The sequence below is a fragment of the Pagrus pagrus genome, assembly GCF_965226575.1.
Source record: "Pagrus pagrus genome assembly, chromosome: 8".
Taxonomy (NCBI): Eukaryota; Metazoa; Chordata; class Actinopteri; order Spariformes; family Sparidae; genus Pagrus; species Pagrus pagrus.
In genome coordinates this window covers 34,529,899-34,556,729 of record NC_140192.1, presented here as the reverse complement: position 1 = coordinate 34,556,729, position 26,831 = coordinate 34,529,899, and the positions used below count along the sequence as shown (strand labels likewise).

The following is a 26,831-nucleotide window of genomic DNA, read 5'->3' as shown; positions in this document are numbered from 1 at the left end:
AATGGGTGGGAGATGAACCTCCTTCAGTACATCTATGGAAGTCTGTGATATCAGACTATATTTCTCTAGAAAGACTAAGATTTGGTATAAATGGTCAGAAGGACCTTTTTACAGCAAAGTTTGGCAAAGTGTTGGAGTACCTGGGAACTGCCTGAAATGTTAGGCCTAATAAGGACCTTTGAGATGGGGGCAGTGATGTTGGGACAGGGAGGTGTCAGAGTTCAGGAGCTGGACTGCTGTGGGGACAAAGGTGGCCCTCCTCCTTTGTGTTCTGCAGCGTGGACAGCACAGCCTGCAGCCTGGTGGGAGCTACTCAAACACTGAGTGTAGAGTGTGTGAGGGGTCATGTAGGATCCTGTGAGCAGTGCGGATTGTTTGTTGGTCACAGAAAGCAGACAGAGCTCTAACAGGGTGTCAAATGATTTTAGAGCAGACTTTGGTGATGCTAAGTAAACGTGTCCATACATGCAGGCTGATGGAATAAAACCAGGAGATGAATGAAAATGTTAGGACACTCTCGATGAAGGAGTGGTAAAAGGTCAGGAGAATGACTTTATTCATTCCAAACGATCTCAGCTTCCTCTCTGGTGGCACTTTTTCAGGATCTCCGCAGTGGTTTTGGAAAACCTCAGAAGGCCGTCAAAAATTGTGCCCAAGTACCTGTATTCCTCCACCACCTCCACAGGTTCCCCCAGATGGTGGTAGTGATGGCCTCTGCCAGTTGTATCTGCTTGCTGGAGAATGTCACAATCACCTATTTAGTCTTTGTTGAGTTCAGCTGGAGACAGGCGCCCTCACACCACCCACATAGCAAAATTGGTCCAGCCCAGCTCTGGCCCACATAAGGCACTTGCACTCGGCTGACATACGGCAAAGAATGACCCAGTGGTCCAGATATGGACCACTGCAAACACACACAGTTGGTCCAGAGCTGGCCCATGTGTAAGCCAGCTCTGGCAAACCAGATCCGGGCCACTGGGGGGCCGTCATTCTTTGCTGTATGTCACCTGAATGCAAGTGCCTCAGTTGGTCCAGAGCTGGCCCATGTGTAAGCCAGCTCTGGCAAACCAGATCCGGGCCACTGGGGGGCCGTCATTCTTTGCGGTATGTCACCAGAATGCAAGTGCCTCAGTTGGTCCAGAGCTGGCCCATGTGTAAGCCAGCTCTGGCAAACCAGATCCGGGCCACTGGGGGGCCGTCATTCTTTGCAGTATGTCACCCGAATGCAAGTGCCTCAGTTGGTCCAGAGGTGGCCCATGTGTAAACCAGCTCTGGCAAACCAGATCCGGGCCACTGGGGGGCCCGTCATTCTTTGCGGTATGTCACCCGAATGCAAGTGCCTCAGTTGGTCCAGAGCTGGCCCATGTGTGAGCCAGTTCTGGCTAACCAGATCTGGGCCACTGGGGGGACCGTCATTCTTTGCAGTGTCAGCCAAGTGCAAGTGCCCCATGTGGACCAGAGCTGGGCCAGACGTCAGCCTAATCAATGCTGCATCCCGGATTAAAAAGCAACAGTGGTACAATTATAAAAGCGGCAACATTTTAACACTGAAAAGTTGTGTAGTTGGCAGTATATGACTGCAGCCATGCTGCATTCATGGTAAACACACACCCTTCATAATAAAAGCACAGTATCAGAAATTATAGACTTCAAAATAAAAGTCTGACTTTTTTCCATTCACATATACGACCCACTTGGGTCCTGACCCATCAGTTGAGAGCCACTGGCATAGACTGTTCAAAAACATACAATGCAGCAGAATGTTGCATAATACCTTAACATATTCTTAAAACATCATCTGTCAGCAAACACAACATGTCAAGAGTCTACAGAACATTATTACAAATTTAACATTCACTGCCATATCTTCAGTTTAAAAACCAACATTGAATATTTTAGACAAAACAACTTGGCATAGACTTTCACACCATGCATAGGAACATCACGTCTCCATGTGTTCCACCAGCAGTAGCACCTTCCAAAGGTGAAGAGTTCAGATCAAAAGTCTAAAATGTATTAGGCATAAGAGCTTCTCTCATTGTCCATCCTTCTCATTTACTCACTTCCTCCGCTGTTCCCATCAGGTGCTTTCTGCAACCATTTTGTAATCCTGGTCTCGATTTCTTGGTCTGTGGCATCAGAAGTCAGACACACACATACAAACACACAAATTAATGAATATCAGAGTACCGTTCACAAGTGACACATCTGATGACTAGCTCAATAAATATGATTACATTCCAACAACCATCAGTGTGTTTGGCCATTAACATGCATCTCCCAGTCCCCCAGTACACATATAAAGCACTAGGGATGTTCCTGATTAAACGACTGGTCATGTAAACGTTTCAAACATCGCTTGTCGTCACCAGAAATACTAGTCGGTTAAACTGTTTTACCCGCATCTAGTGTAAAAGGTGGCGGCAAGGTCTGGCAGTATCTTGACATAGAAAATGAAAATAAGGATGTAGCCTGTGTCAGAGTAAACTGGCATACCGGTATAAGTGCTCGACCGGAGCAATGCATAACCACATTCAGTACAAGCATGTGGATGTTATCCTGCACGGAGAGCAGACTGCTGCTAGCACTGCTAACGGTAGCCACACTCGCAAACCAGCATGTCAGCGTTTACCACCTCAACTCGGAGACGCCATGGTCCTGTTCGGTCAGAGAAGATGACACATTTCATTAACATTGTTCAGTTCATTAATGTGTGCCACTAAGTGCCAACTATATCAGCATTTGGTTGTTGAACAGTGGGAGTGGGAGTTCAATTGTGTTCAGTGATGATGGAGAAGCTGCTGCTGCCGAGCTAAATGCCATCCCAATGTCTGACAATGCATGAAACATGACGTATAGCAACAGCAAAAATATTAACAGTAATGATAGCAATAGTAATTATTTGGGGGGGGGGGTGCAGCTGTTATTTTTTTCTCTGAGGGGGGATGTTATGGAAATTTGTTTGGCAAGATCTGAAATAAAGATGTTGAGATCGACTTTTAAGGGTTTTATTCTTTGCAAAGACAGTTCTCAGTCAAACAGAGTGCAACGCAGTCTGCAAGGAATGGAACAAATAATACATTGAACAGAGGGTTTTTGTAGAATGTGTCAGAACCCCTATAAGTGAACTTTATCTTGCTGAAACAGATTACAATGTACACCAAGGTCAGCAACAGGCGTCAAAAACAAGAATCAGACGATGTTAGGTACGAACATGCACAAAATTAATTGCTATTGTATCAGACAGAGAGCACAAAACAGTAGAAATGAATAAACAAGTATACACTAAAAATTTCCATTACAGGGATTTACTCTCTCACACTTTGAAAACCCCTGATTTAGACTAATTGGTTAGTCTAAAAAAAAATGTAGCAGCTTCACAAATGGCAGCCCCCTGCTGTTGCTACAGTAGGTACATCCATTCTTGTGAGTCACGTGAGAGTCACGCGCCTTTTTAGTGGAGGATCAATTGTATTTTCATGAGAAGCGGCAATGTGCCCAAACAACCACCAGGTGGCATCTGTGAGCAGGAGGACAACAACATACAGCAGCAGGGAGCAGTGAACATGAATGGGAAATGGACAGACAATATAATAATACAGTATAGTTTTTCAATGAGAAAAATGTAACAATGGCAGCTATACGTCTCACTCAATTTTTAGATCCTCTCGTCAGCTCCAAACACACCTGTCTGCACCGCGATTACAGACCACAGCATGGTTTTCCACACAGCAGTTAATTAACTCAGTGTGTGTGAACTTTCAATAGCCTATGTCACTTTCAGCCTGGGTGATAAAACATAATGATATCCTGAAATAACTTTTCCTCGATAGAAATAGGCTACAAGACGCGGCCGATAGAAAGTCGATAGGTTTCATTCATTTGACAGACAACACAAACAGTGATAATGAGACTGGTGACACCCTAAGCCAGCCAGGTGACGCACAGCACAACAAGACACACTGCGTCGACATGTGCTCTACCTCCCAGTCTGCGAGGAATGAAACGAAATGAGCAGAGAGGATCTTTACTTAACGAAATGAAACAAAATGAAATTTTGTTTCATTTCGTAAAAATAAAAATAAATAAAAAAATATCTTTAAAAAAAGATCCCATGATATCATAGTAGCCTAATTGCATTATTTTATTCAAATGTGATCCTCTCTGAATTATGGAAATGAAAATAAAATATCTTTGAAAAAAGATCCCATGATATCATAGTAGCCTAATTGCATTATTTTATTCAAATGTGACTGAGACCTTTATTTTCCTAAACAGAGGGTAACATGAATAAATATCCTGATTTGTTACCTATTTCTGGAAACTGCATAACGCTGTTGTGTTACATTATGCAATGAGTAATTTACACTCGGGATGCTGGGGACATGTCTCTCCCTCTCTCTCTCCCTCCCGAATCGGGCATATTATGATAAATATAACTGTAGATGAAAACAATATTGAGGAAAAAAATAAGATATTGTCCGCCCAAGGTATAAATGCCCAGAAATCGAGTGTGTTTCATTTGTATGAGTTGTAAGCCTTAGAAACCATCAAATATGGAAAAGTCACGGACTGAGAGACCTGTAGTTTTAATGTAAACAAAGTCATTTATGTAAGAAAAACACAAATGTCTACAAGCACAAGTAACTCACAACTTTCATTCAAAACCTAACCTAAGACTTTGAAACTCCTTATGAAACTTAGATTTATCTAAGTTTACCTAATGGTGTATGTTTGTACTGTATGTGTCTGTGTGTGTGTGTGTGTGTGTGTCACAACATGTGTCATGTGTAATAGTTACCGTAAATCCGAACTATTGAGCCGCTCCTCAACGTAACTGATGATCAGCTAATGGCGGCAGCAGATTTGGTTCGACACCCATCTCCTCTTCAGTTATGGACTTCAATCCTCGGACAGTGAAATGATTGTCATTGGCAGAATATTTCACAGGTCAGGTAGGAGGGAAAAAAAGGTTTTGTGGATAAGCAGTTAAACACCTGACCACATAAAAATTGTGTTATAGACAGCAGATTACAATCATAAATCAATAAAATGCTCACATGTTAAAATTTGTTTGTGGTATTCTTATTAGTGGCTGTGGCTCAGATGAAACGGTCCTTCTCTGGTGCAGATTAAGTGATGAAAGGCTTTTCTGGTGCAGCCGATGGGATGACTGGCCTCTCTGATGCAGGCTGGAGGACACACAGCTTCACCTCGGGTGTATGATGGACTCTGCAATCAGCATAATAAGCATTGGATTTATTTGGTTTTGTGTTGCAAAGATGCCCCTCCTTGGTTGGTAGTTTTCTGAATGGTATATGCTCTTGAGGAGGGGAATAAACAAAATTAAAGAGGCTGGTGCATTAGACAGTCCATCTAGTATGCAAGGAAATAACAATACCAATTCAAATTAACAGTAGCTGGACCTTACCGCAAATTTCATTTCAAATTCAATGGCCCAGTCTGCCAGAGAAGACCCTAAATCACGAACGCTCTCACTGCATGCATCCCTATGATCCAAGTCCATCTCATCAGAATCATCAAACCTATGTTCTTCCTCCATATTCCGACTAAGTTCACTCTCTCCGCCACTATTAGTGTGAATGTCTTCAAACCCACCCGATGCTTCATTATTTAAGCCCCCCACATTGTCATCTACAGCGTGCATCTCTTCAAACCCACCCGATGCTTCAATATTTAAGCCCTCCACATTTTCATCATGGGTTTCATTTTCTAATGTTTGTATTAGTTTGTCAACTTTTCTTAATACTCTTCTTCTCATATTGCTCCGTTCATTGTAGTCCCAAGTCCCCTCCATAATGCTTACAATTTTTAATGTACCTGGAGTTTTGGCTCAAAGTAAGCCCTGCAAAGAAGGAAAATACAAGACAAATCGTGTTTAAAAAATAGAGCAATAACAAAACAGATTTTGTGACAGGTATTGATTCTGCTTACTAGGGATGGGCATTTGAAGCAGTCTTTTTGATCGATCATCGGGAAAATTAACAATCAATTATCGATTAATCGTTAATATTAATATTAATATTCATATTTAAAACAGAATGCATGCGGCTATGGCGTGTGCCAGTAATCCAGGGCAGTCCCCATGAAGGAAGAAGGTAGAAAGAAAAAAAAGGGCCGTTGCGCTGCCTGGCTCACCTGCAGCTGAGCTGTCAGAGCAGCTCTGCTGTCCCTCTCTCTTCAGCCTTGTGTTTAGCTGCACTTGTACTAAAATCACAAGCACTTTTAAAATGTGAAAGCGTGTGTTTTATTGTTATTTCTGTAGCCAACACACTGTAACGTGGAGCTGGCGGAAAGCTTAGCCACGGATGCTATTAGCATAGCTCCAGCATAAAATAAAGTTGTGAGGCCGGAGACGAAGTGGAGGGATTTCCACGCTGTACATTTATTCACAGATACAGACCATACAAGCCAGGTCTCACGGCATAAACTATTACCTTCAGCAAAATAATAAACGAAGGACAGATATGTTCCTTGCCTGCAGCCTTCACCAGCGTCCACATTACTGAAGTCAAGGAGGTCGACTCGGGGAGAAAGGGTGATACCAAGTGACCAAACAAAAAGGAGGTGCCACCATGTGGCGTCAACTGGTAGTGCTCTGTTATACTCTGACTGTTACAACACGATCACAGGAGCAAAGAAAAGAGAAACAAACTATGCATGATATTTACCTTAAGTTTCATTTTAACCGTCCTTAAACAGCTTCGGACTAATTGTGATGTTAGATAAATGACCTGTAGCTTGTAACTTACAGAGAGAGTGGAAGCTCCTTCCACACCGCTGCTGAAAACCAAATCTGCATGACCAGAGCGGCGGACCCGCGGTGTCAGAGCTCTCGTCTCTCGACCACGACACAAGCGCGCCCAGTTGTATTTAATGAATTATTTTACTCTTAAACCGTTTAATAATAATAATAATAATAATAGGCCTATATAATAATAATATAGAGTTTATATTAGGTAAATATCATGCATAGTTTGTTTCTTTTTTCTGTGCTCCTGTGATCAGAGCGCCGCTCCGTGGTGTGTTGGCTACAGAAGTAACAATAAAACACACGCTTTTACATTTTGAAAGTGCTTGTGATTTTTTTTGTACAAGTGCAGCCAAACACAAGGCTGAAGAGAGAGGGAGAGCAGAGCTGCTCTGACAGCCCAGCTGCAGGTGAGCCAGGCAGCGCAACAGCCCTTTTTTTTTTTTTTTTACTGTAAGTAAACTGTAAGTGAAGTGAAGTTTGTTTTTAAAATGTGTGTACTTAGCATATATATATGCACATCTATCTATCTATCTATCTATCTATCTATATACATATCACAGTTGTTTCTATCTATATACATATCACAGTTGTTTACTTTATTCCTACACACACACACACACACACACACACACACACACACACACACACATATGTGTGTAATATAAACTCTATATTATTATTATATAGGCCTATTATTATTATTATTATTATTATTAAACGGTTTAAGAGTAAAATAATTCATTAAATACAACTGGGCGCGCTTGTGTCGTGGACTCTGTGCAACAGAGACGAGAGCTCTGACACCGCGGGTCCGCCGCTCTGGTCATGCAGATTTGGTTTTCAGCAGCGGTGTGGAAGGAGCTTCCCCAGCAAACATTTTCTCGACCTGCGTCTAGATGAAGACGTCCAGTCAACGTCGCGTCACGTCGTGACTTTAATTCGACTGTTTTTCAACATCATAAAATAATCTCATGGCAAATATGACCTGATTAAATATGCATTTTAGAGCGGTTTAACTGAATAAACACTGCCAGAAAACGCTTTCTCGACCTGCGTCTAGATGAAGACGTCCAATCGACGTCGCGTCACGACGTGACTTTAATTCGACTTTTTTTCGACATGATAACATTAGGGGGAATACGATCTCAAAGAAAACATATTTAACTGAAACAACACTGTCAAGAATGATTTCCTCTATCTACTGCTGTGTCGAGATGCAGATATCCAATCATGTCGGGACGTCTGATTAACGTCGGGCAGGCAGGTTGATGTGACGTCTATCTGAGGGGCTGAAATGACCAACGTCATTTAGACGTTGTTTCAACGACCTATCAACGCACGAATGTTAAAAACTATTCGAAATAATGGAAATATGTTCGTGAATTTAAGAAAATAATGTAGTATCATATTGGCAATGTGGGCTGAAATGTTTGTGATTCTAGCATCCATCTAGGAACTATTTTTCCTCGCGTAGTCAGCGCACCTAGTGGTTTCCTACGCATGCGCAAGAAGAACTTTGCAGTGTCAGTTGACGAGGAGGAGACACAGACACCTGTGAAAGGTGAGTTACTAAAAGTACTGTAATTTAAAATGAAACCGTGTTTGGTAAGACATTATACGTTTATCAGTTGCATGTTAGAGTTTTGATTTTGTTGCTGCATCGTGTATTGTTACAGATAGCTGTTTTTTTTTGCTTTTATTCGTAACCGAGCGGCGGCTAGCAGCCGAGTTAGCTGCCGTGTGAAACTAGCCCTGAGTTAGCTCACAGGCTACGTGAGGTGCTCGATGCTAAACCGAGCCGAACATCTGTGCAACTATCGGTTTAGCATCGTTACAGAACCAAAACACTTTAAGGGGCCGTCCAGACGGGCGAAAACGTTATTTTTCTCCGTCTTCCTCGGCATTGTTTCAAGAATATTTGCATCTAGACGGATCAACCGAAAACGTTGTAGTTCATATGCCAGGCCTATAGGTGTCGCTTGACATACACCAAAAACGGGACGGACCATACGGTACATACTAGAGTCCTAAAGAGAGAGAGTGGCGACAACGGAAGTTCAAAACGCTGGCCGATCACGTGGTCCATGTAGCCTCCAAAAGTTCCCGGAAGTGCTTGGCGGGCAATTGAAAATAATACGAAAACCACGACGATCGGTAAATAATGGTCAATAAAAGCTTTTCATTGCAACATTTATATGCTAGTGTTAATTGCTTTGAACGCCATTAAGTTTACCAACTTAACTTTAATGTAAAGTCGTTGAAAAATCGTAATATTTTCTGTTTGTTTTCACTTTCAGACTAACTTTTTGAGTGAGGAGAAGGTGACTAACACAGATTTGCCCATTGACTGCACAGTAATTCTGGACTCGCAACAGCATTATGATGATAACTGTCTTCTAATAGGAAATCCACAGCAAATAAGTTACACTTTGATTTGAATTCACTGCAAATAAAACTGAGTTCTATCACCATTTGTTAACTATTCTTCCTTATGCCAAACTTACTCTACTCAGTGATGCACAATAAATCAGTCTTGTTTTTCCCAAAGCACTTTGTACCACAATCAATTCCTAAGAAACGGTATCTAAAGAAGTCAAACAGATCAGCATTTCAAGCCGTTTGTGTCCTTTTCACCATGTAGTCCTTGACAGTCTTCACCATGGTGTACTGTGCTGCATGGGGATGCTCCAATCGCTCTGAGAAAGGTGTGAGCATGTATGGCTTCCCCAAAGACCGAGACAGGAGAAAAGCATGGATGGTTAAAGTTGGAAGGAGCCATTTAACCACCTACAAAGATGCTACCAACAAAAAAATATGTGAGGTAATCATATTCAAACAATGCATTTGCACTTTTAGCATGCTTTCAAAAACCACACCACTGAGTAGTTTAACATGTTTTTAATTAAAAACAGAACACGGAACAGGAATACAATGCAAAAACCAAGGGAAGTTAAGTTGCAAATTGAAGGGGTGAGAAAAAGGGGAAAAGAAAAAGAAAATGACAGGAAAAAAACAACACTTAAAAGGCCATCTTGGAAACAAGAACCAAACCATGAAGGTGAACATCGGGCAACCCAAGAACAGCTGAAGGTGCTTCGGGACAGTGCTGGACAAGGGCAGAAAGTGATACACAGATTCACATTTTCTAATCATCAACAGCTTTTGCTGCTCATGGTTAAGTATAATCAGCCACTGATGTGTGACACATTTTGTCAAGGTGCCTCAGGAGCTGGATGTTTTATGTGTGCAAAGATTTTAAACGTATCTACTAAATGTAATGTGCCATGTGATAGTGTGTATTCAACCACTATGGGATATATGCTAGACATTTTCATAGTGCTAGATACAAGTGAGTTGTTGAGTGTGAGAACTAAGGTCAAGTCACTCTGCAGGCACATTTTGAGGAAGACCAGTTTGTCAAGACCAGCAAGGGCAAGACTAGGCTGAGAGAAGATGCCATACCCACCATCTTTGTGCATCGGGCAGTAGTCAGAAAGCGGAGGGCCCCTACTCCACGATGCCCCCCTTCACCTGCAAAAACAGGGTCCTTAGCTGCAGATCACAGCTACTGTATTACAAGTGACACAGGTATAATGTATATCAAATCTTGATAAATATACCAATATTTCTTATTTAAAGCAAAGCTCTCGCTTAAATGCAACCTAGGCTTTTTGGGGAATATATACGAGTCAAGCCTTCATGTAATAAAAGCACAACTACGACAAAAGAGGCACTTTTAAGATTTACTGTATTTTCGTTTTCAGCTCAAAGTCATTTTCAATGGGAGTGCTACAGGAACGCTAGCATTGCTATTTTTAAAACAAAACACACCACACTTTTGTCGTAAATATGCTTTTGCACGAAGGTTTGACTCATATACATTCACAAAAAAAGCCTAGGTTGCATTTTAGCGAGAGTTTCCCTTTAAGCAACACAATATTATTTTAATATTTAAAAATAAACAGTGACATGTCTTCTACTTAAACCAGTTTCCAATGCTGAGGAAAGACAGGATGAGCAGAGTGAGAGAAGGGAAAGTGAGACAGAAGAAAGGGAGGGCATGGCAGATGAGAGACAGGGAGAGCTCACATCAGTCAGTCAGCAGAGCAGGAAGCCACCGCCGACAGAATCACAGCTCCTAAAACAATTGAAACGACAAGAAAATCAAATAAAAAAAAACAGGGCAGCACTGAGAAAATTAAAGAAGGAAAACGCAGTTCTGAAGAGGACAATGAAAATTAGGGACAAAAACATCAAGAAAATTTTGACTAAAGATCAAATTGGAGCATTAGGCAGACTCACTACAAGAGGGATGAAATGGAGCAATGATACCGCCAAGAAGGCGTTAAAGCTCCGGTTTGCTGCTGGTTCCTCTGGCTACAAGGCCCTGCAGGACTTGAAGATTCCCCTGCCAGGAATTAGGACCCTGCAGAGAAGAATGCAGTCAGTAAGGTTTGAGCCTGGTATTTTGACAGAGGTGTTTGACTTCCTCAAACTTAAGGCAGATGGGTTTACAGACCTGGAGAGGGAGTGTGTGTTGACCCTGGATGAAATGGCGATAACACCAAGTGTGGAGTTGCACACACTGTCAGGAAAGCTGTACGGCGATGTGACTTTGCCGGGTCACACAGGGGTAGCAACACATGCGTGTGTGTTTATGTTGGCTGGAAACACAACACGCTGGAAGCAAGTGGTTGCATACCATTTCAGTGGCAATTCTACCAAGGGAGCAGAGTACAGGCCAATCATTACAGAAATAATACAGAGGGCAGCATCAATTGGGTTACATGTAATGAATGTCACCACTGACATGGGTAGCCCTAACCAGGCCATGTGGAAATCCTTTGGGGTCGACCACAATAAAACATCGGTGACACATCCAGCAACACCAGACAGGCAGCTCTTTTTCATGCCCGACGTCCCACATTTGGTCAAAAATCTAAAAAGTGCCCTTATCCGAGGACAGGTGTTTTTCCTTCCTTCAGATGTTGTCCAAAAACAGAACCTCCCCTCTAACGAGGTTTCTGTGGTCCCAATTAAGGACTTAATTCAATTTCAAGAGGGAATGGCATTAAAACTAGCTCCTCAGCTGACAGCTGCAGTCATTGGACCAAGTCACTTTGACAAGATGAAGGTTGGGCCAGCTCTGAATGTTTTCAGTAGGGCAACGAGTGCTGGGCTGAAATACTTGGTGCAGCAGGAAAACCGCCCTCTATCCTACATGACCACAGCATGGTTCCTGGAGCAAATTGACAAGTGGTTTGATCTCATGTCATCTCGGCATCCGATTACAGCCTTGAGCAGGCTCAAGATGGAGGAGTACCAGAGGGCCATTACCTTCCTCCAAGACATTGTCCATTTGTTCCGTGGCATAAAGATTGGTCCAAAGGGATGGTGGAAGCCTGTTCAGTCAGGAGTGATAATGGCAACATCATCAATTCTGGCCATACAGGAAGAGATGCTGTCAAGAGGACACAGGTTTGTGTTAACGTCAAGGTTCACTCAAGACTGCCTTGAAAATACATTCAGCTGTGTGAGGTCTAAGAATCCTGTACCAACTCCAGTGGAATTCCACCATGCTCTCAGGATCATATCTGTGGGGCAGTTCCTCACCACGATCAAGTCGGGCAGCTACCAGGAGGACGACAGTAGCTTCTTGGCAGATTTCCTGGACAGAGTGGAGCAAAATGTCACTCCGTCAGTTAGAGTGGAACAACTGACAGTGGTGGACAGAGCAGCACCTGACCTAACAAAGAGTGAAAAATGTATACTCTTCCATCTTGCAGGCTACATTGTTCACAAGATCATCAAGTTTGCCAGCATCTGTGAAAACTGCAGAACTGCAACACAGCACAGTGATGACAATCCTGTGGAAGAAAACAGCATGTTGTTGAAGTTTAAAGAGTTCAAGTCAGGTGCCCTCTGCCACCCCTCCCAAGAAGCCTATGATGTCATTCACCACATCGAGGAACTTTTCAGGACGAAGACTGGTTCCTCACTCATGGAGCTTCCAAACGCAGTGGGTGTGCTGGAGAAGGAAGCTCTGGCACTCACCAGCAGGCTTCCATCATGCTGTGGAGTAAAAGAAAAGATAATCCGGAGATTTATTAGGTTGAGGTTGCGGATTGAAGCAAAAAAAATACAAAATGACAGGAAAACACAACACTTAAAAGATGGCCATCTTGGAAGCAAGAGCCAAACCAAGAAAGTGAAAAAGAACTGTGGCCGAGGTTCAACATCAACCAACCCCAGAAAAGCCGACAGTGTTTCAGGACAAAGCCAGCATCACTGCCCCTCCACCAGCATAAACCCAGCCACCCTCAGTAATCCCCCACCTAACATCACCCAACCAACAACACTAATCCTCTACCTGCCAGCACCCAATCCACATCACTCCTCCCTTACCATCCAGAACCGAGACAGCACTATCAATGCTCCACCTACAAGCACCCAACAATCACTGCTCCTCCACCTACCAGAACAAAGCCAAGACAAGTAACACTTCATTTGACTACATCCACCTAGGCTTACAAATCCTCCACCTACCTGTATCCAGAGAATATAACTGCCCCTCCGCCAACTACCAGCCCCAGCTACATCACTGCTCCTCCCCAGCCACCATCACAAACCCTCCACCTACCTGTATCCAGAGAATATTCCTGCTCCACCAACTACCAGCCCCAGCTACATCACTGCTCCTCCCCAGCCAACATTACTAACTCTCCACCTACCAACTGCCCCTCCACCAACTACCAGCCCCTGCCATGTCACTGCTCCTCCCCAGCCACCATCACAAACCCTCCACCTACCTGTATCCAGAGAATATTCCTGCTCCACCAACTACCAGCCCCAGCTACATCACTGCTCCTCCCCAGTCAACATCACTAACCCACCACCTACCTGTATCCGGTAAACATCACTGTTCCACCACTGTTAACAAGAGACATGTAACATCCTTGTCATCATCACTCCTGAGCTATAAGATATTTGGTCCTTACTCTTCAGTTCTCCTGATGTGCAGCATGCAGCAGCAATGTAGTATGATTACTTAAGTCATTAATCAACTACGTATTCATTACAGTTACTAATATACATACTTGTCAACCATGACATCAGGAGCACTTTTGCAATCTAAGACAATCCATTTCAGTTGCTCTGCCATACATTATTCATTTATCAAACTTATATATTTGAATGACTGCTTGAAAAACATCACATTATGTCTTTTCAGTCTCACCACTGTCTGCTCAGCACTCCTGGCCTGCAGCGTGCAGAATTAAGTTATGAAGAGGCATCACTGCTTCTTGACCACACAGCACCAAGTGCAGGTAACTGATATACACGGAAAATATTACGTATTTTTGTGTGCGAGATAGATATATAGATAAATCGACATACATATATGAAGAAGAGACTGCTATGGTGATCATTTGCTGTGCATGCAGGCCCCCCCACACCCCTGGCAAATATAAAGTGGGGGCTACTTTTCCAAAATGTGCACGCACTGGTCAAAATCAACCAGAACTGTATAAACTGGTAAACAGTGGCTACTTGTAGTTTATTCTTACCTTTAACTCCAAATGCTTCATTTCTCCGCTTCTCCTTTGCCTTTCCCTCTGCTTGACTGCTCTGAACTAATTAATCAATTAGGGACAGCTGCAGCCAATCCGGACGCACGATTAAGTGGCGAGGGGGAGGAATGCTGCGTGCACATTGAATGATCAAGTCAGGAGTCTCTTTCACAATATAATACAGTCTCTCCACAATATTCACTAGGAGAATTAGTAACATGATACATATGCATGGAAAATATAACCATGCTGGTATAAACCCAGTTTGTGTCTGTCCAGAATCCCAATAGTAGTATTTACGTACTCACCTTATAGTACTGTACTCCAATACACACACGGTAATTATATTAAACTAACAGAATTGTGTGTGTGTGTGTGTGTGTACACACAACACACAGTGACAATGCTGTTTAGTCAGTGCAATGCGGTGGTCAAGACATTAAGAGCTCGCTGTCCTAGCTAATGTCCTCATATCTTAAGCTTCATCGTTATCCAGAGTGCTAGCTTAAACTTTTACGTGTTAATATTCTCTAAATCTTCTTATCTAGACGGGGACAATCCGCCAACATAGTTAACATAATTAACTACTCGTGTCGATTTAATTCTAATGCAATACTAATGTAAAAATGTCATTCTTTAAACATTTTACCTTGATCAAGTGTTGCTCCGACCGTGTGCTCCATAAGAATTACATTGGGCGGAAGTTAGCGAAAGCTAACTTCCGGGAACTTTTGCGGGGCTCCATGCTCCGCCATTGCTGTGAAAAAACTGAACCATTGCAGTAAACGGAGGTGGCGCCACTCTCTCTCTTTAGGACTCTAGTACATACCAGCTCCCGAAAACTATCTGGTCCACGGACATTGATATGTGGCCAGAAATCGTCTTATAACCGGGGTCTAACCGTTGACACATGCTGATAGTTGTCTGGTGTCGCTACACGACCGCAACGGCAGAGGGCGCCAGCTTATTGTAGAGACGTGACTGACAGTGTGGCTGGTTATCTGTCAATCACAGCGTAGGTGTAGAATGGTCATACTTTGTGCCATCTTCTTCAAATTTGAAACAAGTGTTCACTGATAGTGTGGCTACAGCCCCATAATGCCATTGACATGCTCAGATGAAGCCACAAGCAGCTATTCATCCTTACAGTTTTTTTTTATTTTAGGCGTACTAAAATTTTTACATTTTTATTGACTTCAGAGTCATCAATGTCACTATCTCTCTACATATAAAAGTAATCTATTTGTGTGTCTCTGTCCCTCGCATAGGCCTGTTTTGATAACTATTTGTCCAATTTACCTCACTTCACAGGTTTATTGTGAGACGCACACCAGGTGAGACGCACACCAGGTGAGAGACACACACACACACACACACACACACACACACACACACACACACACACACAAATGGGGGGGCTTGAATGAATATGAATATTTGGATACAGCCTCAGAGCCGTCCGCCACTGTTTTATGCTGTTGTGATGATGCTTGGACAGAGGTGCTAATGCATAACAGCAGCAACAGTGAGGAATATCTTCAAATTCATTCTTTTAGAGTAAATGTATTCCGAAACTGTAGCACATGTTTGAAATGAAATGGAATTGTCCTTTAAAAGAAAACCTCTAATGTGCTATTGTGCTCCCTGTGTGAACAGCCAGGCACCTGCATGAAAGAGAAGTTATGCTTAGTGTTGCATCTCTGTGTTGTGCCTTTTAAAGCCACAAAGATGTTCCATGTCATCAAGTGTAAGAAACTAAGATTGATATAATTGAAATTACTGAATGGGCTTCATGTGCATGTGGCTATCCTGGGCTAAGCTGGGCTACCATAGCACAGACTGTTAATGCCTACTGGCTTTATTAGGAACCATCAGATTCAGGCTACTGAGTGGCTCTAAGAAGTGGTTCTTTCATTATTCTTTCAACTCCCAAAACAATTTGTTCTTGCCATCTATAAAGTGCATTTAACATCTGAATAGGCGCTCTGTAAAAATGTTTATTTTTTTCTTATGCCCTCTCTCCAGCTGCTGTGAAGAGATGGAGTCCAAAGGCCACAGATGCAGAAATAGAGAGTGTGATTCAGAACCAACTTAAACATGCCCCACCAAGAAGCGGGGGCAAGGGGCAGACCCCCACAGGACTGCAATAAAAAGAAAGTCAATAAAACATTTGTTCCCATAAACATGTTCGTTTTTTATTCAATTATTCAATATATAGATAAATCGTTACATATATCTGGTCCTGAATGCTGTCCTTTTTTTCTTTTCTTTTTTTTACCTGAGATTTGTCCATGTACTACTTGTATTTTACAGTATGGGTGAACATTATTCAAGTATTTTTAACTTCATCACAGCTGAGTTTATTTACTATGAAAGTTTAACCAGGTTCACCATTCCTGTGATATTTTAAGTTGGCAAATGTGAAATTTACTGGTGTTGTCTATTGGACTTTTTGACCTCTTTGCATTTTAAGGATTTTTTTGCTGAAATTGATAAGTTAATTTAAATAGTTGCAGATTAGAGCATTGAGAATTGCACATGTAGACTATAGGCTACAGCACAAGAGCTGTGCTTGTAATAGAATGTATGGATGTGGTAATGCCAGTTATGTAGGCACTAGTTGAAACTCGATTTAGGTAAACATATTTTTAAATGCAATACATTACATGTGTATTTTGACAAAGGTTGATATGCCGTCAAAACGACGTTGAAACGACGTGAATTGATGCCGTCTAAGAGCCGTCGAAATGACGTCGGTCATGAAAACGACGTCAGAAAAACTTTCATTTCAGCACCTCTGGTAGACGTCGAATCGACCTGCCTGACCGACGTTGATTAGACGTCAAATAGACGTCACGTAGAGACGTTGAAAAGTCGTCTATACGACGTAATAATTGAAGAAGCCTGCTCTGTGAGCCGTTTTTATGTCGTCGAAACGACGTGAATTGATGTCGTCAAAATGACCGACGTCAGAAAAACTTTCATTTCAGCACCTCTGCTAGACGTCGAATCGACCTTCCTGACCGACGTTGATTAGACGTCAGATAGACGTCACGTAGAGACGTTGAAAAGTCGTCTATACGACGTAATAATGACATTGATTGAAGTAGCCTGCTCTGTGAGCCGTTGATATGTCGTTGAAACGACGTGAATTGATGCGGTCTAATAACGGTCGAAATGTGGTCGGTCATAAGACCGACGTCAGAAAAACTTTCATTTCAGCACCTCTGCTAGACGTCGAATCGACCTGCCTGACCGACGTTGATTAGACGTCAAATAGACGTCAAAATGTTTGCTGGGTCCACTCTCTCTGTAAGTTACAAGCTACAGGTCATTTATCTAACATCACAATTAGTCCGAAGTGTGTGTGTGTGTGTGTGTGTGTGTAGAAATAAAGTAAACAACTGTTACTTTAACATGAAATTATTTGATTGTGGTGAATTAAATACCCCAAAATGCAGCGGGTCCACCAGACCCACAGGTTGAGTACAAAAATACGAACACCACACAAGGGTTATTAAGTACATTTCTCCAGGAAAGTTTCTTCTGCCTCTCAAGTTTATAATTATTACAGTTTATAATTCAAGAGAAGGTCCAAACAGTGTGATGACATTATTTTGCATTTGAATTAGCCATGTGCTTCTGTTCCGTCGCAGACCATGTCAATAACACCTGAAGACATAGTGTAGTCAGATTATCTGAGCACCGCAGACATTTCAGTCCTTTTGAATTCTCCTTCACATCTTTCTTTGACCTCATGACGCTTTCCAACAAGGTCAAGGTGTGGTTTGGTAAACACTAGGAGGTCATTTTGTTGTGTCCTGTGACATTTTGGTGGGGGATTTTTGGTGCTTGGTGTGGTCTCTTTTTGTTTTGTGCTTGCAGAGGTGCTTGGAGAGGCTGGGCGGAGCTTTCCTACCGGAGCCGTGGTGCGCACCTGCAGCAGGTTGGCAATCAGCGGCTGCGGATAAAGCCCTGCTCTTCACGCTGCCTGCTGCCAGATGATTACGTCTACGTGATGTGGTATATGGCTCCTGTGTAACGCTCGATTGCTATTGTTTCGTTTCGTTCCGCTCTCTTGGAAATTACTAACTACCCTCGTGCTTTTCTGTGTTCACCAGCCCGCCGACTCCCTGTGTCACCTGCTCCGACCATCCAGCCCTCCGCACCTCTGCAGCCAGTGGACTCCCTCTGTGTTCTCCGGCGTATCGACGCACCACATTCCCACCGGCCTCCCCATGGGCCACCGCGCCGTCACCTCCACGCTACCAGACTGAGACTCCGCCTGGAGCGCACAGCTCCCGCACCATCTACAGCCTCCCATTCATAAATAAATAAATCACTCCTGTAATCAGTTCCAGCCTCAGTGTCCGCATTTTGGGTCCTCCCTACACCTAAACCGAGCACAACACATTTTTGACTATGCGGGTTCCTCCCAAAACGGTGCTGAATTCCCCTGCAGAGTTTAATCTTGATATTTTCAACACGTCCTCTATATAAAATCACAATCGAGTGAGTCGACATTAAAAAAAAAAAAGCGTCGAGCATGGAAACGTAATTTGTTACATACTGGTTGAAATAACATCCTTGGTGACTACAGCTGTGGCTAGTGGTTGTGGCTAACCTTGCATGCCACCATATGCACAAAGGATTGTGCCATGAGAACAGCTCATGGCAGTCTATCACAGATGTTCATCATTAAAATCTGAATCACTTTCACTGTTTGTTTCAATCTCGTAATTTATGTATTTTGTAACGTTACAATCGACCTAATATGGCTTGGCTTGGCTTTATTGGCGGACTTCATGCTATAAGGATACAATAGACGTTAAGGTTTCAAACATTTAGTAAATGGAGTAATTTGAATGTCGACAAGATAACATGGAAAAATTTATAAAAATAAATAGTACCGCAAAAATACCTCGAGTCCTCAGTCGACTTTCCGCACGATCCGCTGATTAACTTAGCAGAGATGAAGGACTTGTTAGCCGTCGCCGTTGGCTTCTCTGATGCATTCACAGGCAGTGGGAAACTTCACTGCTCTAGGCAGTGGGAAACTTCACTACTGTTATGGCCTCAAATTGAAAGGAAACTTTTATCAAATATTTCAATGCAAAAATACTACAGATTGAGGTAATTACTCCCATATTAAATAATTACTTCAAATATAGTTTTAAGCAGTATTCTCAGTCATGCAAGCCATGGGATGGTTTTGATTAGTAAAAATGAGTTAGAATAGTTTTTTTTATCTTTGAATAATTTCACATTATAAAGGGATTAAGAAGTTATACATGTATTAATAATCATTATTTATTCAGTTCCAGGAAATCAGTGATTCCTGCCTGCCTTGAACGCAGCAATGTTTTTGGAGGGAGTTTGGAGGTGCAGGTGCATTGAAAGCTCCCCTCCCCCACCCTGACTTGCAGCTGACCTGACTGTGAACTTTCAGAGGAGCATGTAGTATGGCACTTAATCAATCTGAGATACAGAGCAGCAGAAGTCTGAACTTTTTAAATGCTGTTTATCTTTAATAGGGTTTTTCACATATTTTATACCAGATATGTATATTTAAATTACTATTGAAAATAAAATAAAAAAATACAATTAGAATTTTTCTTTTCTATTAAATTTTGTTACTTGTAAAAAATGACTTATCATGGAAGGCTGAATATTGAGACAATATTTAGGAAAGACTGATATTTTAGCTCTCGCAGCTCATTGTAGTGACACTGAAGGCCAGTTTCTAAGCCTGTTGAGTGGCATCCTGTGGTGGCATCCCCTCCCCCACCCTGAGTCCTCTCTTAACAGCCTTATCTGTCTTCTCCCTCTCACTAGAGAGATTTCTGATGCTGCTCGGGAAATTGCCTCCATACAGAATTGGGGGAGCATACGTCAGTCCGACCACCCAAAAGTCCGACTACCCATTAATCCGAGTTACTTTACAGTGTTAGGGTTAGGTTAAGGGTAATGTAATCAAATAATGCCCTATTTGCATATTTAAATATAACTTCATGGAAACCTCCAATACATAGGATGTTCTCTTTCATGTCAGTGATCAACCTGTGAAGTTTCATGGAGATATCTCTTAGTTTAAATTTTTGCCCTATTCACCTCAATTATACAGGGGCTAATATTGTGGTGGCCATATTGGATTTCCAGCAAAAAATTAACTGGGTTGTCCATATAGGTTGTAATCCTACTGGGTCATAGATATTTTTCTGGTGGCCAACCTTTTATAACATTGCAAATGCAGCACCCTGGGTGGATCATCTTATTTGTCCTCCAACATGTCAATCATTCTGAGGAAATGCTCATGTCACGCTGTTATGCATGCTCTTTCCTGGCTCATTTCCACTAGCTGCATGTGCACTTTGATTATTTATGTGTCCCATGGGATGTCTGCGAGGACTTTTACCCCAGTTGGTGTGACAGTGGAGCATTACCGGCGGCCCATTGGATGGTGCAGCAGGGGCTCCACCGGCCGGGGCCACACAGTAAAGCCGGGGGCATGGAGGGGGTGAAAGGGGAGGCTATACAGTAGGACATACAGTAACATGTTTTAATAAAAGTATTTTAAACATGCACAGAACAGTGACACTCTTGCATAAAAGGTATGCCCCAGTGGTCAGCGTAATCCGACTCGAAGCAGACTGGTGCATTGGTGTGCAGATTAAGAGGAATAACAGAGAGTTTGTCATCCTGAATGTGTACAGCGTGTTTTGAATAGGAAAGCTAAGTAGCTTTAGAAAGCTCTAATCATTATGGGACAAAAATATTTTTGTATGACACTTACAGGTGAGCAACATAAAAATCTGGCTAAATCCCTTCAATCCTGTTTTTTCACCTTTAATACCCCCTGTCTCTTTGGCTGCCATGCGACCCCCTTTCACCCTAGAGACCCCAAAATTTGCATGGAAGTTGTCTTGGGGCCCCTACACAAGAATACGAAAGCAAAATATAAGTCATTTAGAAAAAAGGTCCTTTTCAAAAGCCCAATTCAAAAGGGTGTTACACCCTCTGACATACTGACAAATTTATAGCATTTTTTTTATAGAGGTCGTGGAAGTCTGAGCTTTTGATATGTTCTGTAGCCCCAGATGAGTAGATAAGCATTGGTTTGGCTTTGATTAGACATCTACTTTTTGGTAGGCGGGCCTTCAAACTTTCACATTTTCAAACCAAATTAGGCTTCACCATTCCAACAAACTGAATGACTTGAAACTTGTTATCTATTCCAAAAGCTCACCACTGCTGGCCACTAGGAAAGCGAAGAAAGCTCCAATTATGGGAACAAAATGTTCTTGTATTACAATTTTAGCTGAGCAACATACTCAAATCGTATTCATTTAGGATAAAGTTTTGATATTTTTGTTAAAAAGTTTTACATGTCTTTTTTGGCCTTAAATGGCCCCCTTTGACCCTAGAGACCCTACATTTTGCACGGTGGTTGACCCCCCAATACAAGTGTGCCTAAGGATTTTTCATATTGCAGGTTATACTGGTTTACAAAATAAATATGTAATGTTGTGTGAAAAATACCATTTGAAAAGTTGAGTGAGGATTTGAAATGTTTTTTCAAGACACAAGAGCACAAATTTAACCGAAAAAGTGAGCACAGCGCCTAAAAACTCTCTTTTTTTTTTCCAACATTGCGTCATATTACGTCATGAGAGGGAGTTGTATGCTAGCCGCTGCCATAGCTTAGTGTGGGAGCAGATGGCTATCTGTCAGAGCGGCCGTCTTATTGTGAGTCAGTGTGTTTACAGTAGGTTTGGATTGCGTTATCATGGACATGGTAATTTATTGAGTTTGTGGTGGTTTCACAAACTCCAGCCTGTCACGAGTCCACCGGTTTTCTAACAGAAAAAAAGAAAGGTGCTATCTTCCGTGCCTAGGTGTGTGTTGTGCAGCTGAAGAGAAGGGGCTTCACCTCTGCGTCAGCTACAAAAAACTTGGTTGTGTGTTGCCCACTTTAAACCAGAGGATTATCACTCCAGCGATCTGATGGAGTTCAACTGGGATTCCGAAGCAAGAACTGTGCGACCCCCCCCTCCCAACCCCCAACCCCCGGTGCGGTACGGTGCCTTCGGTGCCGACAGCCTCATCCAGACCGCTGTCTGTCAGCAGCTGCTGGTGCTGCCGCCCCGGCAGGAGACAGTCACAGATCAGACAGAGACTCAGCTGAACGTGAACAGCCACTTGTAAGTCTTCTTTTATAACATTTGCTAATTACCCATTTACTGGACGTACATAAGAAGCAGCATGACATGTTGTTGTAGAGCAGCGCAGCTAGCTTGCTAATAAGTGAGCAATGCTAAACTAACGCTAGCTAGCGTTAGCAACGTTTTTTGCACAACCTATCTTATGAAAAGGCACTCGGTTTTCCAAAAGAAGTGTCAAGTTTAGTTATAGCCCAGTGACCCTGTTTGCACAGTTAAAACATTCCTAATGTATTTTATGTGCTATATTTTGAAGGATTTGGGAGACATCGGCAGTAATGAGGCAGGGGAGATGACAGTCAGGTCTGCAGCAACAGGCTTTCCCTGGCTCCTCAGTGCCCCACTGTGGCTCACAGTGCAGCCTCAGACCTTCTCATCGTGAAACAGGTAGTGTAACATAACTCATATAGAGAATTAATAATATATGCTATCTATATGCATACAGGCGGTACAACTCCAACACTTACATAATTGTATAAAGATTGACCTCTTATTATCCTAGCTTTCCAGGCACAGCCCAAGATGTGTCATGGTGCAAATTAATAGGTAATTTTCTTTTTTCAGGGCTACTGACAAGTTCATTGTGTGCCAAAGCCAGCTGATGTCTCTGTTTACTAACTGCCCAGCCTGTTGTGGAGAAACTGAAGTAAGTAACTCCAACCGAAGGAAACATTGAGACGCAGGAGGGAACTTGTGCAAAAATAAATTTATTTCAGTTTGTATATCTTGTGTTATTTATGTACTGTAATCTTCTGCCTTTCACATATGTCTCTCATGTCTGTCAGCGTTTTTGGCTCCTCATGGATTCTCTGAGAGTGCGAGAGTGCAGAACTGTCCTGTCCTCGTCTGCTGCGGCTCCCCTTTCCAGATCCCTCCAGAAGATCAACAAGGAGGAAGCTGTTGGCATCTTCACTGCACAGCATTCATGATTTAATACAGGACGTTGATAACTCCACAGAGGCTTTTCATACTCATAACACTGTTTTTTTTTTTTAAATGGGTCAGATGGTATATTTCTTTTGATTATTAATGGATAATTACCGTTTTTTACAATCTGGACCTTATTTCTAGCATAAAATACGATCATTTACTCACCCAGATGACTTTAGTGTCATTACAAGTCGTTCCAACGAAATTAGATCCAGCTGAGAGCCGCGTATGTTTCCTACAGCTGTTTGCGTATTTTTTCTACAGCTGTTTCATCAAATCATGCCTCATGTTGACATGATGTACCAACAGCTCCAGAAGAGGGACATTGACATGGTGTTCATCAAACGTGCCCTGCAGAACTTCACCAGCAGTGTTCAGGCCATCAGGTAAGATAATATAGAGTAATTATAATAATAGTTATGCACATGTTCATCACTAAATGTCAGCATGCTGTGATGGTTATAATGTATAGGAACTCAAAAGTAAGGAGCCAATTTAGTTATCTGCATTTGTGTGCATAAGTAAGTTTAGCACATCCAGAAATAGTGATATTTTTTCAGCCATTTCCAGAAAGTTGTGCAACACAGGCAATTTTTTATTACTTACTAGTATTACTGTTTTTTTTAAAGACAGTAATTATTGATAATGGCATTGACATACTGTAATCATATTCTCACACTTTTGATCTGTCTCCCTTCAGGGACCAAAGCTCCTCTCAACAGCAGCAGCAAGAAGCACCAGGTACCACAAGATCAAGGAGAGCCTTAGGAACAAGAGTAGCAGAGGCTGTCAAAAGAGGTATCTGCATTCATTACTGACCAATGATGTAGGCATACTCAAGTGTTAAACCAAGTGATAAAGTCACAATCTCTGTTTTTACAGAGTTAGATTCAGTAATGGATGGTAATCATTTTTTTTACTCACCCATTACTTGTCCATTATACTCGAACAAGGATACAGTAATAAGTCTGCATGAATAATAAAATGCATACTTTGGAACTGTGAGACAGTAGATACAGTAGATCATGGCCACATTCATGCCAACACCAGTAGAATTTTTTTTTTTTTTTAACAATTGTGTGTTACTGAGTATACATTTTTATAATTTTAACAGATCTGTGAAACAATCCTGGGCCATGCCAAAGACAGGTTCTCCTTCACCAGCTACCTTGTGAGTGCCGTGCTGCTAGAGGCAAAGCTGTTTGACCGGCATCTGAAAACATTCCCTGAAGAGGCTCTGAATACCACCGTGAGGGCATACCCCATGCCACACAAGGAGAGGCTCAGGACTGAGCTTTCTATCATCTACGAAAGTCCAGACCTCAGAGGCTGCTGCGGTGCAGTCCTGATTTCATTGAGAGGGTGATTGATCGCTTTGCTTGCTTGAAAGAGAGGCGAGCTAAATTCCAATACAAGTGATGAGTGAGTGCGTTCTTAAATGGTGAGTTGTGTTATGTTGTACTCTCCAAATGTTGAATTGTTAATAGTTGGATTGATTGCATATTGCCAGCCAAATATAAACTGAATATGTTCTGGAAAATTTTTATTAATTACAGTTTTGATGATAGTGTAATTTTATTTGATTATTGCTATGGCATCCATGATGTGTATCTGTTAATGTGTGTTTTATTGTGGAACCAAATTTATTGTATTTGAGACATTTAAATAGCCTAGCTATACAAAAAATACTGAATAGTATGTACATTTTATGTCTGGTGTTGCCATCTAGTGGTTGAACAGAAAAACCAAATTAAACAATGAAATGTGACACTGTAAGGCTGGCTAACTTACTTTTAATTATTATTATTTTAACCATTGAATGGGTCATTTTAGCCATCATTGCAACTTTTGCCTAGTGGTGGTGAAACCGAAGCTTTCTGAAGCACTGAACCACTTTGACACAGTTGCCCCGAGAGTGATGCACTGCTTCGAAGCATTCAATACAGTCAAAACAGTGACATCCCCCTGGTGTCTCTCTGCTCTGTAATGTGCATAATGGAGTCATAGTTATACGGTTGTGGTCTGTCATATTTGTAATTATACACATGTAAAGTTTCCTCGGGGTCAGAACCAGCACCACAATCCATTGTTTTCCTATTGTTCAAATCGACCGCTCTCCCTCTGCCTACGTCACTTCCGTTAAGCGTTTTTCGATGCGGAAGTAAAATTTTCTCACAAAAACAGAAGTCTTAATAGTGTATTTATAAATATAGTTTTAAGAAAAACTTGTTCCTACATTATTTTTCTAAGCATTGGTTTCGGGGTGTGTGTGTGTGTGTGTGTGTCTTTTAGACATTTAAAAAAAAACCTTTCAAGCCAGGTTTCAGGTTTCAACCTTCAGAAACCTTTCAAGTTTCTGAAGGTTGTATGGGCTGGGGACTTTACAAACTGCAGAGGCCATGTCAGGATTTCAGCCTTCTCAGACAAAGCTTTGATCATTTATTAAAGAAAAGGGATTGTCCTGCCTTTTTAAAATTCAAATGTGTTGGTGCGGTGTTTAGTTCAGTTGGTAGAGCACCCACCCCATGTGTTGAGGCTATAGTCCTCACTGCAGGCAGCCCCGGTTCGAATCCCGCGTTCAGCTTTCCTGCCTGTCATTCCCCCTCTCTGCCTCCCATTTCCTGTCACTCTCTGAACTGTCCTATTAATTAAAGGCATAAAAGCCCCAAAAATATACTTAAAAAAAAATAAAAAATAAAATGTGTAAAACCTGTCTCCTTTTTTTTTTTTTTTACCTTAAATAGTCCCCTTTGACCCTAGTCAAAGTCACTCTAGGGTCTAATAAACTCAAACACAATTGGCCCATGTATCGCGTACCATCACATAAACGGTATCATCATTGCCAGACTTGGCCCACATCTGGTTAACATATTATTTGCCTTGTCAGAAATAGACCAGACGTGCCGACTTGATGCCAGATCAGGCCCAGACCTGTCTGCTACAGACCTGAGCCACATACACCTAACCACAATTGGCCCACATTTGGCATGCCATTTCATAAACAGTGCCATCACTGCCAGACCTGGCCCACATCTGGCTAACATACTATTTGCCATGCCAGATGTAGGCCAGAGGTGCCGGCTTGATGCCGGATCTGGCCCGGACCCGCTTGCTATGTGGGCAGGTGATAAAGTCCTGAAGAACAGAGCTGTGGTGAAGGTTTAGGGTAGAGAGCAGAGATAGCAGGACTGTGTCGTCAGCGAATTTAACCAAGTGACAATTTGGCTGGGTGGACCTGCAGTCATCGGTGTAGAGGATGTAAAGCAGAGGCGATAGGACACAGCCCTGCGGGGAGCCAGTGGAGGTGTGGAGGATGTCAGAGTAGGAGCCATTAAC

The 26,831-nt window shown here is 42.3% G+C and overlaps 4 long non-coding RNA genes across 6 annotated transcripts; 3 read left to right on the top strand and 1 right to left on the bottom strand.

Annotated features, from left to right (window-relative positions):
• Positions 1-742: 742 nt before the first annotated feature.
• On the bottom strand, positions 743-19,313 carry LOC311261992. Of its 3 annotated transcripts, none has more exons than XR_014623197.1 (4): positions 19,268-19,313; positions 4,802-5,232; positions 2,497-2,658; positions 743-2,129 (listed from the first exon to the last, which is right to left on the bottom strand). It is a non-coding gene; the product is annotated as an uncharacterized lncRNA (long non-coding RNA). The 3 variants fall into 3 exon arrangements; XR_014623198.1 differs by lacking the exon at positions 19,268-19,313 and adding an exon at positions 6,160-6,753; XR_014623199.1 differs by lacking the exons at positions 2,497-2,658; positions 19,268-19,313 and adding an exon at positions 6,160-6,723.
• Positions 7,714-16,602, top strand: LOC311261993. The gene is made up of 3 exons (XR_014623200.1): positions 7,714-8,336; positions 15,658-15,696; positions 16,372-16,602. It is a non-coding gene; the product is annotated as an uncharacterized lncRNA (long non-coding RNA).
• Positions 19,314-22,436: 3,123 nt separating the features above from the next.
• On the top strand, positions 22,437-23,638 carry LOC311261133. Its single transcript, XR_014623097.1, has 3 exons — positions 22,437-22,547; positions 22,822-22,952; positions 23,130-23,638. It is a non-coding gene; the product is annotated as an uncharacterized lncRNA (long non-coding RNA).
• A 93-nt stretch (positions 23,639-23,731) lies between these two features.
• Positions 23,732-25,755, top strand: LOC311261536. The gene is made up of 3 exons (XR_014623155.1): positions 23,732-23,881; positions 24,196-24,293; positions 24,610-25,755. It is a non-coding gene; the product is annotated as an uncharacterized lncRNA (long non-coding RNA).
• The last annotated feature ends 1,076 nt before the right edge of the window (positions 25,756-26,831 follow it).